Here is a 12,641-nt window from a genome sequence, read left to right on the forward strand (position 1 = left end):
AAACTACACACAGTTCTGGTTGTGTGTAGGAGTACTTTGAAGATGTCTGGCATTTAGGTACTCTGAAGTGACCTTGAGGTGTCATTCATGTTACCGGTAACTGCTCCTGTGTCTTGTCTATGAACAGCTGTACAGTTTGTTTTTGCAGGTACTGGCTGCTTACTTCTAATGTCCATAGGTGCTGACGTGGTTTTCCAAAACTGCTCCAGAAACATCTTCATCAATAAGATAATATCCTTATTCAGTAGCACTGATTAGAAGTTTGTAGTTTCTACCTCTGAGGCCAGGTTTGAGTCTTTATTAGTGTTTGACTGAGGACGAACACTCTGTAAGGACAAAAGAGAAAGCAGCTCTTACCCTGAAAGTTGGCTGCCCTGCTTTGTTCTCCATGGGTGGATGTATTTACAAACTACTAGGGCACTTCCCCTTAACAGTAGTGAGCACTATTGGCAGGCTTGTCAATGAAACAGTGTGGTAAAAGTAATATTTTAGTTTAGGAAATTACTGATGTTTACCAAATGCAGTGAAACATACAAAATTAATTTGTTCATAATGTCTCTGCAGCCTACGCTGATCAGAGATGACAGAAATGCATTATTATTTATGCATCTTTATTTCAAAATTCTGCTTCATAAGGCTTCAAAGTGGGATTCTTAATAATTTCAGCGTCCTATACATCGCAGCCACATATTATAGCAGGAGGGCAGATACGCTGACAGGTACTGACTCCTCATACTTCTGCATGATTTCCGTATGGGACTAAGGTTCTTGCTTCTCCCAGGATGAGACCTAATGTGTTGTTAAATCCAAAGTCAGTTGATGAGCTTCATTAGTCTCAGCACAGGGCGATTAAAACAGCATTTCTACTTGCAGCGACACAAAGCAAATTTGCATTAGAGGAAAGGCCCGAGTTTTTCTCGATTACCTGAGTATGCTCAGGAAACTCCCTCTTGGGTATCTTCCAGATACCTTTCCTGCACCTTCCTCATCACACCCACCTAACTGATAGTGTCACTTGCATCGCTTGGGAGTCCCCAGAAGAGCTGCTTTGGCCACTGAAGTCTTTACTTATCCAACCATTTCTGTGGATTTTCTGCCACTGTAAAAGTTAATTGATTTCACCTAGTAGAAGAGTAATTTATCCTTAAAAGGGAATTTTTAGCTGAACAGATTTATTTCCATAGAGTAAGATTTCATTATTAATACATTTCTGAAATCCCTCATTTTCAGTATCTCTGCAGCAAATGAAATTTAAGAGATGAACATGTTTTGTAGTAAATGTAAGGGCAAACGTCAGGCTTTCACTCTCAACAACTAGTAATATTTTTATTTCTTCCCATGCATTTGGCACTAAAAAAAATAAAAAAAATAATCTTATGACTTGAGAATTTTAAGGGGAAAAAAACCCAGAAATTACCTACAAAATATGAGTGTCCTCCCACAGTTTTTAGTAACCACTGCCACGGAATAACTTTCTAGCAATAATAATTTTGGTGATGTGAACAGTTGCTACAATTAGCAGTCAGTAACAGAGATGAGCTCATGGCTGATATCCAACATGTGAAAGGACACGAACTATCTTTACAGTATATAAATATCTGATGGGAAGCTGTGAAGAAGAAGGAACCAGGCTCTTCTCAGTGGTGCCCAGCGAAGGTGTAAGAGGCAACGTGTACAAATTGAAATATGGGAAATTCCATTAAACATTAAAAACATGTAATTCACTGTGAGGGTGATCAAATACTGGCACAGGTTGTGCAGAGAGGTTGTGGAGTCTCCATCCTTGGAGATACTCAAAATGTGACTGAACGTGGCTGTGAGCAACTTGCAGTACCTGACCTTGCTTGTGCAGTGGGGTTGGACCAGATGATCTCCAGAGGTCCCTTCCAACCTCAACCATTCTGTGATTCTCTGAAGTACAACAAATTGCCTTTCTTTGCAGCACTGTATTTTTAAACTGATGCAAATATTTTTTTCTTCCTGAGATGCAAACTTCCAGATAGGCTAGAAAATAGCTCAGCATTAATAATTTCCCCTTTTTTAGATTAGCTGCTTTTTGCTTAGGCAGTTGTGCCAGGAATGCAATTGCCTTTTTTGAGATAGTTGCTTTCAGCAGAGATATTTAAATACTGTAGCTGGTGCTGCATTTCAACAGTTGAACACAAAAGGATTTTAGCTGTTTCTAGCATTTATTAAAGAAGGGTTGCATGCCATATTCCAAATATAACTATGAGTTTATTTATCTTTTAAAATTAGACTATTTCACATGGAAGTGCATAATCCCTACTGTCCTCTTGGGAAGAAGGGATCAAGATACTGATCTTCCCTGCCTAGACATATCATAGTCCACTTTGTGATATTATGCTTGACACCCTCACCCAGCTGTATCCAGTTTTGCAGCTCCTATGGGTCACATACAAAAATCTTCAGATGGCCAAGCTTTGAGACCTCTACTGTGTCCCCTCAGATGGCCGAGAATTAGATGAATCTCAGGAGCAGTTCGCATGCAGTAAATGACATTTGCTTTCTAGGATCCCATTGCTCCTGTACGTAGCTTAGCTGGGTCTGAAAGTGGCTCCTGGTGTCCTGGCTCCTGTAGCCAGGGCTGTGGATTGCCCAGCACCACCTGTACCAGCACTGGCTTCGTTGCCAGCCATGTAACATGGCCTGGCTTGGGAACTGCATGGGGCTGAATTGAGAGCCATATGGTGGCCATCCCTGCATTGGTGCAGTACAAAATTGAGTTCTTCAGTTCTTCCCGTTAGGGTATGAACAGGAGAGAGAAGCTCAAAATTGGCCTTTTAATGTCAAGCTGTGAAAATTTGCTGTCAAAGATACTACCTGTTGTAAGCATGGACACATGGGAAAAGCCCTTTTAGTAAGTGTGAGACAGCACAATTATTTTTGGCACTGAAAAAACAGATTTTCACAAGAGAATTGAGAGATGGGCAGGGCTGACTTTCTCTGAAATAAAGCAGCTTGGAATTTAGGAAACTTAAAGCTACCTTAGAAACAAGGTTTCGTCTGTAAACCATAATGAACCTTGAGCTTGCCATAGACAACAAAGTGAGGTGTTTGCTGGAGCAGTTTGTACCTGTCAGCTGTGATCTTTTCCCACTGCTTCAAAGGAAGTACCAGGCCAGTAATTCACACTTCCTTAGAATCTGTGACATATCCATGCTAAAAAAAAAAAAAAAAAAAAAAAGTAATGATACTAATGTGCTCAATTTGCAAAAGTTCATACTTTGCAGTAGCTGGATTCTGTAGCAGTGGGCTGCTGTCATCTTCTGCTTTAAATCCCTGGGAGTCGCTCATGTGCTACTTGTTTTAAACTCCCACTGGCCTGATCTAAATTAGGTCAGGTTTATGTCTTCAGTGAGAATTGGGCTTAACATCTCTTGCCAGGAACAAACATCAGAAATTATCTGTAAATATATTCTGTAGCTAACATTTTGTAGTCACAACAGGCTAGCAGGTCTTTGAAAATGTCAAGGTATACATACTTAGTACTTGGATGGGTTTTTATTTGTTCAGAGTTACACAGCGCTTCTTCATAACGTTGGCAGAACAAAATTCAGAGACTCAGCACAGTCCTGTCCAATCTCTTATTCCCTCGTCTCCTCCTGCATGTAATAGCTGTATCTAATATTTCTGAGTTCCTGCGGTCTTTCTGGTGCAGCTGGAAAGTGTCTCAGTATTAGACAGCTGCCCACTATTTATCTAAGGGCTTGGAGGAGACCTAATCAGGATTGTCTGGTCCACTTGCAGATCCTTAGGTAAAGAGAAATGGTTAGTCTAAGCTAGTTTAGGTCCCGGTTGATTACAGAACAAGCACTTTAGCCCAGAGAGTGGAGTCAGTAACTAATGGATAATCTTCCATAACCGTCCTAGCAGCATGCAAGGTGTCTGTAACCACCAGTCCAGCAGGTGCCAGGTAGGAGCTGCTGGCTTCACTGCCACGCATCCTCCCACGTGTACGTGTGACGTTAGCAGTGGGGACGCTCCTAACGCTGAAGTACCTGTACTCATGGGAGCAGCAAACGCTTTGTGTCTGTGTCCAGGTGACCTCCCCACTGTTCTTTCTTTTTTCTTGCTGAAAGCAATTTGTGTGGGATCCCTTTTTTCCTGAAATGAACTTGGCAGTGTATGTGCTCAGCCATTTTGATGACTGCAAGGGCACTCGTTTGTGGAGCCATGATGTGGGAGAGACCAAAAGTTGGTTACAAATGATCTACTCTATTCTGGGCCCAGATTAGTCTCTACATGCTTAAAATTCCCATGTACCTCTTTGGGAGACATACATGAAGACATTGTGCTAAAATCAATGCTATCCGCTCTTTTATATAAAACATTTTAGGAATCTGCAGTATGAATTGTTAACTTTCACATTTGTTTGCTGATTTTTATCGTAAGTGGAAAAAAAAATCTATAATCAATGTATTACACAAAAGAATCGGAGGACCAAGGTTTCCAGCTACTCATACTGCCTTTTTAAAGTATCTTAACTGTGTCTTGGTTGGATGGTGTCAATTTGTTGTCTGAGCCTGTTATGGTGATTGTATTGATTTATTTTATTTTAAAATATGTGGCAAGGAAGATTGTAATAAAAATATCTACATTTAATATACCATGCACACACAAATTGTTAGATCCTATTTTTGAATGTGTTAATCATTTTAGAATTAAACAGAACAAGAACAGTTTGATAGTCTTGCTGAATAAAGTGGATGCAATTAAAGGTTTCCTTAGTTATATCCTAGTATAGAGAAAGGGTAGTTAATTAAAGAGTGCACATTTATGCTCCGTAATCATCTCATTGTAAGATAGTAGGTATGTGGAAGTGAGTAACATCCTTGTCTTAACTATTTTCTGTTTTTTTTAAAGAAGTTTCATGGGAAGACAACCATTGGCATTCTGCACCACTACATTTATATGCCCCTTAGTTGCATGTGTAGGACCTCTCTGTGTTGTGCTCTCTCTTCCTGCATACAAGGTGAGAAGAGGGGCTTGGAATAAGAACCACAACTCATGTTTGAGGCCTATTTCTTGTGCAGCATTTAGCTGCACTCCCCTTCACAAGGTAATTTTTATCTTGCTGCGTAGGTTAGAGCATCCAAGACTTTACAGCAGGAAACAATTGTTCCTGTGTGTCAGAACAACTGCTTCTGTCGGTGCTCTGCAGTCTCGCTGCTGTGGCAGTGCTTTGCAAGAGGGAGAGAGGAGGTCTCCAGCTTAATGAGACCTAGTTATTGGAGGAGGTGCTACGTTAGTATGCTTGTGCCCACTGGAGGAGTTAGGCTGACACTTGTACTAAAGAAAACCCCCCTCTCCTGAGTAACGGTCCTCGCCCATTTAAATAATGCCTTTAGAAGCTGAGACGTAACTGTTCCAAATTTTGATCACTCTAGAACTGAAATATTTCTTTGTACATGGAAACACAACTTATTCTTTTACATCCCTTTACAGCCTTATTGGCTCGCTGACTTAGTCATTCAACTCCTGTTAGAATCACAGGGTGACATTATTCAGAGAGCTGTTCTTCATCAAGGACTCCTGCTTCTGACAAGTGAGAGCCTACTGGTGAACAGTTTTGGAGCTTTCCAGAACACGTCAGCCATGGAGACTGAGCTTCAGTCACAGATCCAAAATAGCTCTTCTCTTTTAAATAAGTGGGTAAAACAGCGAGTTTATACATGTGTGCAGGAGCAGATTTAAGGTGAATCCACAAGGCTCAATCAGAAACTGGAGAAATGTGCCCTAAGTGCCCGGTGAAGGGTGTTGACTGCTGAATGCAGTGGAGCTGCCATTGTCAGCGCACCTTTTTCAGGAGAACCCAATCTAGTTTTCACATTTTCCAGAAGGGAAGAATGCAATCTGGCTTTAAACAGCCTAAGAAAGCTCCTGTCTGTTTCACCAGGACACCTGTGTCAGATGACAGCCCCAGCACCACCAGCCAACAGTTTGGTGCTTTTACTGGTCCAGCACCAGTGGACCTGGAGGCAAATGGGATGCTCCCAAGTATGCTCCTAAAGAAGCTTGCATTCCTGGCTTAGTGCCTCCACAGTGCAAATAATAGTAATAAATCCACGATTTGCAGAGCAGTGAATAAGGCAGCATATTATGAAGACAGAGAAAACCAGCAATATGAGAAGGCTGTGCCATATGTTACCACTGAAATCACATGTACTTCGTACCTATTGCCCTTGTGGTTGCATCGCTATTTAGGAAAAAAAAAACCTGTGTGTAGAAGAGTGTAATCTATGTATTCTGTGTGTGTACGTGTGTGTGTGTATGTTGAAGCTTTATTTGCGATGTGGTGGGGGTGGGAAACAGAATTTGGGGGCTGGCTGTGTAGGCCTTCGGGATGTGAGCAGAAGGTCTTAGAGAATTCTATTTTTCTAGATTGTGCTGAAGCTTTGGGTCCCGGCCACAAATAGCCTTTTCTTCCAGAAAAGCAGAATGGTATGGAAAGAGTCAGGTGGCTGTAATATCGTAGGGATAGTACAACCCCACCAGCCCTGGACGAACTGAAATAACTTACTAAAAGATGCCTTTTTAAGTAATATTTTTTTAGTGCTGAATTGTTAAACAAAGAAATATTTATGAGCAAACTTTCTATGTACTTAAAGTTTGTGTGGTGCTTTGTACTGACTAGGTGGACCTGTTCTATGTTTACACATCTTAATGATTGTCCTCGAGGTGTATGTAGTAATTCAATGACTTTTATGCCAGAAAAACAGTGAAGTTCTGTGTAATAGCAAATGATTTAATTTCTAATGAAATTGTAGGCTTTTGTAGTGTTTGTGTATTTTCTGGTTGGCAGTTATGAGTTGTATCCTTTCTGCAGTAAGGCTTGTATGCTTGGTTGTAGAGAGAGGCAATAGGATGGTAGATACCATTGTTTAAAAAGAAAACCCTAAATATTGCTACCTTATCCATTACAAAACGAGGTAAGTTGTGGCATAAGCCTGCAATTTAGATTTTGCATTGGAATAAAATAACAAATGCATCTAGGACAGGTTAAACATAGGTGAGGGATTTGTTGATTTAATTACATAGGACTGGGGAATCTTACAGTGCTTAACAGCAACATGTAAATATGCAAAAGCACAACCGTCCATGTATATATATTTATTTTTGATTGTCACTTGAGGTCATTCTAGAAAGTGCAAGGGTCTGCAACATAAATCAGTTTGTGGGGTATGGCCCTCCGGTGAATGTTGTGCTCCTACCACAACAGTTGGTCATCTGCGAAAACTGAGCATCATTTGTTACGTCTCTTTTAAGAAACATGGCAGCATCCTCACCACACTTCTGAACAAATCTCTGCTGCAAAAAGTAGAGGAGAATTTATTAGGAGTTTTTCTCTCAAGAGCTCCCAAGTTCTGGATATGTTAAAAGAGAAGTCCTTCTGCTTTGCTGAATTAGCAAGAAAAAATATCACCAAGATTAATAATGCATTGTCGAGGAGAGAGGCTATGGAAGGGAGCAGCTGTGTTTTGCACGCTTCACTGTGCCTGGCTCTCCTCCCCTGGGAATCTGTGGGTGCAGCACACCCATGGTGGTGGCAGAGCGACTGTTTTGCCTGCACCCTCCCTCAGGGGAAGCGCGGAGGAGTTAACTCTGAGCAAGTGGGAGATGAGCTCTGTGAAGCTGCTGGGCTGTTCATTTCGAAGTGCTCTACCAGACCTCTGGTGTTGCACAGCTCTGTCTGCACTTTAAGAAGCTGCAGTATAAAGCAGCAGGGTATTCATGCTCCTCCCTCTTTTAGGAACCTGGATTAGCTATGTAATTTCCCTAGACTTCATTGATGGGCAACTGATCCAGCCAAAACCCCTGAAGTTTTCATCTCCTTTAGTTCCCTTAACCTCCTCACCCTGGCAACAGATAAGTGCTTGTGCTACTGCTAGGGAGGGGTTGAGAAGATGCAGCTGGACAAAAGGGAGGAGAATGGGGTTGCATTTTTTCCTGGCAGCGAGATGCTGGTTAAGCAGACCTCAATTGCAAAGCTGCACTCTTAGTGGTAAAGAAAATAAGTCCTTGAGTCCTTAGTCCAAGCTAAGTGCTTGAAAGAAGAGCTGTGGATTTAGTAATCTGAGTTTGGTGTTCTCAAACTGCAAAAACATTATAGTACTAAAACATTTTGTGTGACTGTTCTTAATAATCTATGAGATGCTTGTGCCTAGCAGAATAGAAAATAGCATAGAATAAAGCAGGGATGATAGTAGGAAGATCCTAGTGGAGAAAGTTTCAACTCCGCATTCACAGCACTTGCGCAGTGTCACAATTGTCCAGGTCTGGCTCTTTGCCTTCCCATCCCCTTTAAGTAAGGAAGAAATCACATAAATATGTAAACAAGTAAATAAATAAGGGAAATTACCTGGGGATTTGTGGCATTAGTCTTTATTTTTGCCTACAGATTTTTAAATCTAACCGCACCAAAGGTCTCTGGTAAGGGATTTTTGGAAGGTGCCTTGCCAAGCGATGTGACACAGCCTGTCACAGCTGGCTGGGAGCACAGCACGCTGCCTGTGATAAGCCCCTGACACACGACGTTGGGATATGCCACCTGCAGACAGGGACTCCTGTCCCGTGGCCTGCATTTAGCACAGCACAAGTATTCACCTGCCCAGTGTGCGCTATATGTGAATACCCACCCTGCTAGGGAAGGAAACGGTTGGGCTTGGTGTCCTGGAGATGCAATGACAGAAGGAAACACAGAATTTAGCACCATCCAGTGATCTTGTCACCTGCTGGTAGTGATTGTTAGTGCAATGTATCCCTTTCGGTACTGTTCTCTTGCTGGAAGAGGGAAGAGTGATAGCCTATGTGCCATTTTATGTTTTTAGTTTGTTGAATGGGAAATACAAATCAGAATTGTTAAAAATGGAGGGGAGGAATAGACGTGAATTTGCCTAAGATCTAAGTAGGCAGAGAAAATTTGAGATTTGTCTCTATTTCAGAAATAATTCAGTATCTACCAGATGAGTGTCATGCTTTCAATGGGGAGTAGCATCTGGAAGAGGCCAATATTTAGGGTTTTTGCCCAAAGCACATTTAGTCCTGCTCTACTGTTTAGTGAAAATGCCCAGTGCAGATGCCACCAGAGCCTCATCTCATGGAGTAACGCTGTAATAAAGAATGTGGTTTTCTTGTGAAAGTCTTAACTACTTCTTATGGAAATAACACACAACTCAGTATTTTCATGGTGTATAAGTGAAATGTAATTTTTTTTTCAATAAAATACATTTCCTTTCCTATTTTTTTCTTTTCTGTGTGATGTTTTTCTTTCCCCATTTCACCAGTTCCTGCTGCTCTGAGTAATTTCAAGTAATGATTGCGAAGAATGCCTACGCCCCACAGGGAAAGTATTTAATCCTTGTGCCAGGACATTTCTGAACCTCACTGTGAGGAATAAACTGGTTGTAAATTACGTGGTAAGAACGGGCAGTAAATCTCAGGCCAGCATCAGAAAGGGGGCTGGCCTGTTGGTTGTGGCTGAGTTGAGTCTCCTGAACCACAGGCCAAGAGGAGAGGTATGATGACAGCTGCACCCCTTCCTGATCCCATCTTGCCAGCCTTGATTTATTCCATTGTATATAAATCACTAATCCAGGCACTTGGTGGATGTTAGTCTCAGGTGTAGGTGTGCCCTTGAATGATCCAGGTGTCTCCCTGCGAACGATCTGACTGCATCCATCATCACAGGAGAGAACAAAATACTGAAGAGTCGCTTTCTGTGCATTCGTCAGGGATGCTGTCATTGGTCTAACTTGAGCAGAGAACTTCAGCCTTCCTAACCCTGGGATTCTCCAAAGAGGGTGCTGCCCTTGCAGGCAGTGTTGCTGCTGCCTGACAGGACAGTGACACTGCCCTTCTGTACCGGCCCATGCTGTGTGCTGTGATTTACAGCAGCAGCCTGTCGCTACGGCCTTGGGAAGAGATCCGTGTTGGGCCAGCCTGACTTCTCTGGCTGATGGCTGGAGGGAGTGCGAAGGGGAAAGGAGTACAGCCCAATTTTCCCTGGCAGCTGTTGGCTCCAGGTGCATCCTCCTGGGGGGATCTAGCAGAGCCTCCAGCAAGTCCCTCCGCAGCAGTGGGGGCTGCAACGTGCTCTCTCCATGGCTTAGTGCCACCTGCCCCCCTCCATGCCAGTGGTACCATCTGAGGGGTCCATAGGGGCATGCCTGTCTCCAGGGGACCTGTGTGGCTGATGTAAGACACATGGCTCTCGTGTCCCAAAAAAAGGATTGTCTTCTGAAAGAAGGAGCATCTCCTCCTCATGCGTGCCCAGGAGGTCACCAGGGCAGTCAAGGCTGTCCCTGGGCTGCTGGCTGAGAGTTGGGTGAAAAATGCTGTTCTGGCTGCCTCCTTCGTGGGTTTGAATGCTGCTGTCTTGGCGTAGAGACTGAGCTGTGGCATCCCTCATCGCCTGAGTGGTCTGCATGGGGTGAAGCTGGCAGGACACGGGAGCTGTGACAGGACCAGGTGGAGAGAGGGAACAAAATGAAAGCAGGAAAAGCTGCAGGAGGTAGGTGAGACTCCAGCAGGAGACAGGACAGTCTTTTGGGATGTAACTCAGTTTCTGAAGAGGGAGTTTAACTACTGCAGAAAGGCCATGTTTGGCCTTTGAGCTCTGCTCATCCTATTTGTGCCCAGGAGCACTGCTGTGGATGAAAGGGGTTGGAGTCCCCCACATTCCTGTCCCAGCTACGGACCACGGCCACCCAAAGCTGAGCCCTCTCCACAGAGCAGGCTGGTTAGCCCTGCCATAGAAACACACTGGATTTTGTTTTCTTTTTCCTCTGGTAAGTAAGATTTATTTCAAACAGAACAGAAGAGTGCTGCAGGCCACATAATCAAGAGGAATTTCAGAAGATAAGGGAATAATAAAAGCTACCATCACCACCTTCACTCTGCCCTACCCCTTTTATTACAAAGACCAGCTTGGATAATAAGCAAAGATGTGTAAAAATGAACAGAAGGGGAGTACACAGCATTGGCAGCCTTTTGAATTGACCTGAATTATGAGTCAGGTCTGGTGAATGGCTTCAGGAGGGCTGGAAAGCTATAGCATTAATTCACAATGCTCATTAGCTGTGCCTACTAAGACAAAGGCAATTAAATCTCCTGCTTTCTGCAGTACTGCAGGAATTTAACACTCCCCTTCATTGGTACCCAGCATCCAGTGCTTCACGGCTGGATCCCAGGTGCTGAGGGTGATAATGCAGCACTAAGCCCACTCTGGTATCTTCAGCCTGGGCTTCTACACCTGGGGTTTTAAGCTGGGCTGCTGATCCAGCAAGCCTGCCCAAGTGAAAATAAACCCCCCACATTACTACTGCTACTAAAGGTTAAGCTTTGTGTTTAATATTTAAACAAAGTTTGGCTAAACTACTACTACAAAAGGACAGGTGCCCTTGTCAGTACAAGCAAACATGCCAAAATAACCTAAGGCCCACTTTTAGAGGTCACTGATGTTATTCCCTGGAATTGAATAACTCCCAAGACTTTGGCTTTTTTACCCCAGTGGCACAATTCAGGCTCTTGCGGCATCTGAAGAAGCAGCCATTTCAGCAGCACCAGAGGGGCCCTCAGAGGGGCTGGGATGATGTGAGCAGGGAGAGATGAGGTTTTTGGGAGTGTGGTAAGTTTTTCAAGTGCTCTGCCAGTTAAACACAGGTGGTTCAAGGCAGCTGAGGATGCAGCTACACAGCTGCTAAGGTGAATCAAGTGCAGGCTGCTGTGGCCCTACTGACTCCTGACCCTCAGCCCCTGCCTTCAGCTGACAAGCCCACAGCAAGTTGGTTCAAGGTGCTAGATGCCCCCCCTGCTGAAAAATGGGTTTACTTTGCAGTGGGGTCAGTGCTCCGAGCCACCGTACTGTCAGGAACAGCACAGGCACAAAAGAGGAGGGGCAAGGGGCTGGAAGTAAGTGGGGGGAACCAAGGGGGGACTGATCACAGCATCCCAGCGCTGGTTGGGACCAACACATCACACCAAGAGCCCCAGGCTTTGGCCAGAGTGGTGCTGCTGAGCTGTGCAACTCAATACCTGACATGCCAGAGCCCTGTCCTGGCTTTTGTTCACCAAAGGCTCTTCCCCACCTCCTTGCTCCCTTCATCACCAGGGCTGAAATCAACCCACACAGATGAGCAGCACATGTGTGAGAGTGGGTAACCAGACGTGATGTGCTTTGCAGATGGAAAATTTATCAGAAACCACCTTTCCACCAAGAGGAGAGAGAGATGTTTGTTTATTGCAGCCAAAATAGTCGGGATGGCTATGAAGGTCTTTGAAAAAAATCATCACAGAAATGTATAAAATTACTGAGGATCTTATCCTCAGAACATCTCTGAGAGGCTTGTTTTCCTCCTCTGGAGCAAGCTGAGGAGCTGTTGCACACTTTCCTCAGACATGGTCAGGAGAACCATCCCTGTCCTTCCAGCTGCTTCTGGGGTACAAGCAAGAGCTTCCTCAGAGTCATGGAATTTGCTGGGTTGGAAGGGACCTTTACAGCTCATTCAGTCCAACCCCCCCGGCAGTGAGCAAGGACAATGTTACCAGATCACGTTGCTCAGAGCCCCATCGAGCCTGACCTTGAATGTCTCCAGGGTTGGGGCCTCCACCACCTCACTGGG

Source organism: Mesitornis unicolor, unplaced genomic scaffold (genome assembly GCF_000695765.1).
Source record: "Mesitornis unicolor isolate BGI_N332 unplaced genomic scaffold, ASM69576v1 scaffold21803, whole genome shotgun sequence".
NCBI lineage: Eukaryota > Metazoa > Chordata > Aves > Mesitornithiformes > Mesitornithidae > Mesitornis > Mesitornis unicolor.